Source organism: Somniosus microcephalus, unplaced genomic scaffold (assembly GCF_052327205.1).
Source record: "Somniosus microcephalus isolate GS21.2 unplaced genomic scaffold, FLI_Smic_1.0 unresolved_chr2, whole genome shotgun sequence".
In the NCBI taxonomy this organism is placed as follows: domain Eukaryota; kingdom Metazoa; phylum Chordata; class Chondrichthyes; order Squaliformes; family Somniosidae; genus Somniosus; species Somniosus microcephalus.
Window position 1 is genome coordinate 91872955 of NW_028225180.1, and position 6370 is coordinate 91879324.

The following is a 6370-nucleotide window of genomic DNA, read 5'->3' on the forward strand; positions in this document are numbered from 1 at the left end:
GAGAGAGGGAGAAAGGAGAGAGAGAGGAGGGAAGGAGAGAGAGAGAGGGGGAAGGAGAGAGAGAGGGGGTAAGGAGAGAGAGAGGGGGAAGGAGAGAGAGAGTGGGGAAGGAGAGAGAGAGTGCGGAAGGAGAGAGAGAGTGGGGAAGGAGAGAGAGAGGGGGGAAGGAGAGAGAGAGGGGAAGGAGAGAGAGAGTGGGATGGACAGAGAGAGTGGGATGGAGAGAGAGAGTGGGATTTAGAGGGAGAGTGGGATGGAGAGAGAAATGGGGGAATGAGAGATGGATGGGGGAAGGAGAGGGAAGAGAGGGAAGGAGAGAGAAGAGGGGGAAGGAGAGAGAGAGGGGGGAAGGAGAGGGGGGGAAGGAGAGACAGGGGGGGAAGGAGCAAGAGGGGGGGAAGGAGAGCGAGAGGGGGGAAGGAGAGTGAGAGGGGGGAAGGAGAGCGATGGGGGGTAAACGAGAGCGAGAGGGGGAAGGAGAGCGTGAGAGAGAGGGGAAGGAGAGCTCCAGAGAGAGGGGAAGGAGAGAGAGAGAGAGAGGGGAAGGATAGAGCGAGAGAGAGGGGAAGGAGAGAGAGAGAGAGGGGAAGGGGAGAGAGTGGAGAGAGAGAGAGAGGGAAGGAGAGAGAGAGAGAGGGGAAGGAGAGAGAGAGAGGTGGAAGGAGAGTGAGAGGGGGGAAGGAGAGCGAGAGGGGGGAAGGAGAGCGAGACGGGGGAAGGAGAGCGAGAGGGGGGGAAGGAGAGCGAGGGTGGGATGGAGAGCGAGGGGGGGAAGGAGAGCGAGGGGGGAAAGCAGAGCGAGGGGGGAGAGAGCGAGAGAGAGGGGAAGGAGAGAGCGAGAGAGAGGGGAAGGAGAGAGAGGGGAAGGAGAGAGCGAGAGAGTGGGGATGGAGAGCGAGCGGGAAAGGAGAGAGAGAGGGGAAGGACAGAGGGGTAGGAGAGAGCGAGAGAGGGGAATGAGAGAGAGTGGGGGAAGGAGAGAGAGAGGGGGAAGATGGGGGAAGGAGAGAGACGGGGAAGGAGAGAGAGAGGGGGGAAGGAGAGAGAGAGGGGGGGAAGGAGAGAGAGAGGGGGGAAGGAGAGAGAGGGGGGAGAAGGTGTGAGAGAGCAGGGGGAAGGATAGAGAGAGAGGGGGGGAAGGAGAGAGAGAGGGGGGAAGGAGAGAGAGAGTGGGGAAGGAGAGAGAGAGGGGGAAGGAGAGAGAGAGGGGGGAAGGAGAGAGAGAGGGGGGAAGGAGAGCGAGAGGGGGGGAAGGAGAGCGATGGGGGGAAACGAGTGCGAGAGGGGGAAGGAGAGCGTGAGAGAAAGGGGAAGGAGAGCACCAGAGAGAGGGGAAGGAGAGAGCGAGAGAGAGGGGAAGGAGAGAGCGAGAGAGAGGGGAAGGAGAGAGAGAGAGAGGGGAAGGGGAGAGAGTGGAGAGAGAGAGAGAGGGCAGGAGAGAGAGAGAGAGGGAAGGAGAGCGAGAGAGGGGGAAGGAGAGTGAGAGGGGGGAAGGAGAGCGAGAGGGGGGGAAGGAGAGCGAGACGGGGGAAGGAGAGCGAGAGGGGGGGAAGGAGAGCGAGGGTGGGATGGAGAGCGAAGGGGGGAAGGAGAGCGAGGGGGGAAGGAGAGCGAGGGGGGGAGAGAGCGAGAGAGAGGGGAAGGAGAGATCGAGATAGAGGGGAAGGAGAGAGAGGGGAAGGAGAGAGCGAGAGAGTGGGGATGGAGAGCGAGCGGGAAAGGAGAGAGAGAGCGGAAGGACAGAGGGGTAGGAGAGAGCGAGAGAGGGGAATGAGAGAGAGAGGGGGGAAGGAGAGAGCAAGCGAGGGGAAGGAGAGAGAGAGCGAGAGGGGGAAGGAAAGAGTGAGCGAGGGGGGAAGGAGAGAGAGCGAGAGGGGGGAAGGAGAGATCGAGCGAGAGGGGAGAAGGAGAGAGAGAGCGAGAGGGGGGAAGGAGAGAGCGAGCGAGAGGGGGGAAGGAGAGAGCGAGCGAGAGGGGGGAAGGAGAGAGCGAGCGAGAGGGGCGAAGGAGAGAGAGCCAGAGAGAGGGGAAGGAGATAGCGAGAGTGAGGGGAAGGAGAGCGCGTGAGAGAGGGGAAGGAGAGAGCGAGAGTGATGGGAAGGAGAGAGTGAGAGAGTGGGGATGGAGAGCGAGCGGGAAAGGAGAGTGAGAGGGGAAGGAGAGAGGGCTAGGAGAGTGCGGGAGAGTGGAAGGAGAGAGAGAGCGAGAGGGGGGAAGGAACGAGCGAGCGAGGGGGGGAAGGAGAGAGAGCGAGAGGGGGAAGGAGAGATCGAGCGAGAGGGGAGAAAGAGAGAGAGAGCGAGAGGGGGGAAGGAGAGAGCGAGCGAGAGGGGGGAAGGAGAGAGCAAGCGAGAGGGGGGAAGGAGAGAGCGAGCGAGAGGGGCGAAGGAGAGAGCCAGGGAGAGGGGAAGGAGATAGCGAGAGAGAGGGGAAGGAGAGCGCGCGAGATAGGGGAAGGAGAGAAGGAGAGAGGGGAAGGAGAGAGCGAGAGAGAGGGGAAGGAGAGAGTGAGAGAGAGGGGAAGGAGAGAGCGAGAGAGAGGGGAAGGAGAGAGAGGGAGGGGGAAGGAGAGATGGGGGAAGGAGAGCGAGAGGGGGGGACAGAGAGCGAGAGGGGGGGACGGAGAGCGAGGGGGGGAAGGAGAGCGAGGGGGGGCGAAGGAGAGCGAGAGGGGGGAAGGAGAGCAAGGGGGGAAGGAGAGCAAGAGGGGGAAGGAGAGCGCGAGAGAGTGGGGAAGGAGAGAGCGATAGAGAGGGGAAGGAGAGCGGGAGAGAGAGGGGAAGGAGGGAGCGAGAGAGAGGGGAAGGAGAGAGCGAGAGAGAGGGGAAGGAGAGCGCGAGATAGAGGGGAAGGAGAGAGCGAGAGAGAGCGGAAGGAGAGAGCGCGAGAGAGGGGAAGGAGACAGCGAGAGAGAGGGGAAGGAGAGAGCAAGAGAGGGGCAATAGAGAGCAAGAGGGAGGGGAAGGAGAGAGCGAGTGAGAGGGGACGGAGAGAGCGGGGAAGGAGAGAGCGAGAGAGAGGGGACGGAAGAGAGCGAGAGAGAGGTGAAGGAGAGAGAGGGAGGGGGAAGGAGAGAGAGAGAGGGGGGGAAGGAGAGAGAGAGGGGGAAAGGAGAGAGGGGGAAGGAGAGAGGGGGAGACAGGGAGAAGGGGGGAGGGAGAGAGGGGGAAGAGAGAGGAGGGGAAGGAGAGGGGGTGTAAGGAGAGGGGAGGGGGGAGAGTGAGAGGGGGTAAAGGAGAGAGAGGGAAGGAGAGAGAGGGAAGTAGAGAGGGAAGGAGAGAGAAAAGAGGGAAGGAGAGAGAGAAGAGAGAGAAGAGAGGGAAGGAGGGGGGAAGGAGAGGGGGAAAGGAGAGAGGGGTGGGAAGGAGAGAGAGAGGGGGGGAAGGAGAGAGAGAGGGGGGAAGGAGAGTGAGAGGGGTGGAAGGAGAGAGAGAGGGGGGAAGGAGACAGAGAGAGGGGGGGAAGGAGAGAGAGAGGGGGGAAGGATGAGAGAGAGGGGGGAAGGAGAGAGAGAAGGGGAAGGAGAGATAGAGAGGGGGGGAAGGAGAGAGAGGGAGGTAGGAGAGAGAGGGGGGAAGGAGAGAGAGGGGGTAGGAGAGAGAGAGGGGGAAAGGAGAGAGAGAGAGGGGGGAAGGAGAGAGAGAGGGGGAAGGAGAGAGAGAGTGGGGAAGGAGAGAGAGAGGGGGGAAGGAGAGAGGGGGGGAAGGAGTGAGAGAGGGGGAAAGGAGAGAGAGAGGGGGGAAGGAGAGAGAGAGAGGGGGAAGGAGAGAGAGAGAGGGGAAGGAGAGAGAGAGGGGGAAGGAGAGAGAGAGTGGGGAAGGAGAGAGAGAGTGGGGAAGGAGAGAGAGAGGGAGGAAGGAGAGAGAGAGGGGGGAAGGAGAGAGAGAGGGGAATGGAAAGAGAGAGGGGGGCAGGAGAGAGGGGAAAGGGGGTAAGGGGAGAGAGTGGGAAGCAGAGAGAGAGTGGGAAGGAGAGAGAGAGTGGGATGGAGAGAGAGAATGGGATGGAGAGAGAGAGTGGGATGGAGAGAGAGGGGAAGGAGAGAGAGATGGGGAACGAGAGAGGGATGAGGAAGGAGAGGGAAGAGAGGGAAGGAGAGAGAAGAGGGGGAAGGAGGAAGAGAGGGGGGGAAGGAGAGAGAGGGGGTGAAGGACAGAGAGAGGGGGGAAGGAGAGAGAGGGGGGGAAGGAGACAGAGGGGGGGAAGGAGAGCGAGAGGGGGGAAGGAGAGCGAGACGGGGAAGGAGAGCGAGAGGGGGAGGAGAGTGAAAGGGGGAAGGGGAGTGAGATGGGGGAAGGAGAGTGAGAGGGGGGAAGGAGAGCGAGAGGGGGAAGGAGAGCGTGAGAGTGAGGGGAAGGAGAGCGCGAGAGAGAGGGGAAGGAGAGAGCGAGAGAGAGGGGAAGGAGAGAGCGAGAGAGAGGGGAAGGAGAGAGAGAGAGAGGGGAAGGGGAGAGAGTGGGAAGGAGAGAGAGAGTGTGATGGAGAGAGAGAGAGGGGAAGGAGAGAGAGAGGGGGAAGGAGAGAGAGAGAGGGGAAGGAGTGAGAGAGAGGGGGTAAGGAGAGAGAGAGGGGGGAAGGAGAGAGAGAGTGGGGAAGGAGAGAGAGAGGGGGAAGGAGAGAGAGAGGGGGGAAGGAGAGAGAGAGGGGGAAAGGAGAGAGAGAGGGGGGAAGGAGAGAGAGAGAGGGGGAAGGAGAGAGAGAGGGGGGAAGGAGAGAGAGAGGGGGGAAGGAGAGAGAGAGTGGGGAAGTAGAGAGAGAGGGGGAAGGAGAGAGAGAGTGCGGAAAGAGAGAGAGGGGGGACGGAGAGAGAGAGGGGAAGGAGAGTGAGAGGGGGGAAGGAGAGAGAGAGGGGGGAAGGAGAGAGGGGAAAGGGGGGAAAGAAGGGAAGGGGAGAGAGTGGGGGAAGGAGAGCGAGAGTGGGGAAGGAGAGAGAGGGGGGAAGGAGAGAGAGAGGGTGGAAGGAGAGAGAGAGTGGGGAAGGAGAGAGGAGAGAGAGAGTGGGATGGAGAGAGAGAGTGGGATGGAGAGGGTGAGTGGGATGGAGAGAGAGATGGGGGAATGAGTGAGGGATGGGGAAGGAGAGGGAAGACGGAAGGAGAGAGAAGAGGGGAAGGAGAGAGAGGGGGGGAAGGAGAGAGAGGGGGAAGGAGAGAGAGAGGGGGAAGGAGAGTGGGGTATGGAGAGCGAGGGGGGGAAGGAGAGCGTGAGGGGGGGAAGGAGAGCGAGAGGGTGGAAGGAGAGCGATGGTGGGGAAACGAGAGCTAGAGGGTGAAGGAGAGCGTGAGAGAGAGTGGAAGGAGAGCGCCAGAGAGAGGGGAAGGAGAGAGCGTGAGAGAGGCGAAGGAGAGTGAGAGAGAGGGGAAGGGGAGAGAGTGGAGAGTGAGAGAGAGGGAAGGAGAGAGAGAGAGAGGGAAGGAGAGAGAGAGATGGGGAAGGAGGGCGAGAGGGGGGAAGGAGAGCGAGAGAGGGGGACGGAGAGCGAGAGGGGGGGAAGGAGAGCGAGAGGGGGTGAAGGAGAGCGAGTGGGGGGGAAGGAGAGCGAGAGGGGTGAAGGAGAGCGAGTGGGGGGAAGGAGAGCGAGAGGGGGGGAAGGAGAGCGAGGGTGGGATGGAGAGCGAGAGGGGGGGAAGGAGAGCGAGGGGGGAAGGAGAGCGAGGGGGGGAGAGAGCGAGAGAGAGGGGAAGGAGAGAGCGACAGAGAGGGGAAGGAGAGAGAGGGGAAGGAGAGAGCGAGAGATTGGGGAAGGAGAGAGAGGGTGAAAGGAGAGAGAGAGGGGAAGGAGAGAGAGAGCGAGAGGGGGGAAGGAGAGAGCAAGCAAGGGGAAGGAGAGAGAGAGCGAGAGGGGGGAAGGAGAGAGCAAGCGAGAGGGGGGAAGGAGAGAGCGAGCGAGAGGGGCGAAGGAGAGAGCCAGGGAGAGGGGAAGGAGATAGCGAGAGAGAGGGGAAGGAGAGCGCGCGAGATAGGGGAAGGAGAGAAGGAGAGAGGGGAAGGAGAGAGCGAGAGAGAGGGGAAGGAGAGAGTGAGAGAGAGGGGAAGGAGAGAGCGAGAGAGAGGGGAAGGAGAGAGAGGGAGGGGGAAGGAGAGAGAGGCGGAAGGAGAGAGTGCGGGGGTGAAGGAGAGAGAGAGGTGGGAAGGAGAGATGGGGGAAGGAGAGCGAGAGGGGGGGACAGAGAGCGAGAGGGGGGGGACGGAGAGCGAGGGGGGGAAGGAGAGCGAGGGGGGGCGAAGGAGAGCGAGAGGGGGAAGGAGAGCAAGGGGGGAAGGAGAGCAAGAGGGGGAAGGAGAGAGCGATAGAGAGGGGAAGGAGAGCGCGAGAGAGAGGGGAAGGAGGGAGCGAGAGAGAGGGGAAGGAGAGAGCGAGAGAGAGGGG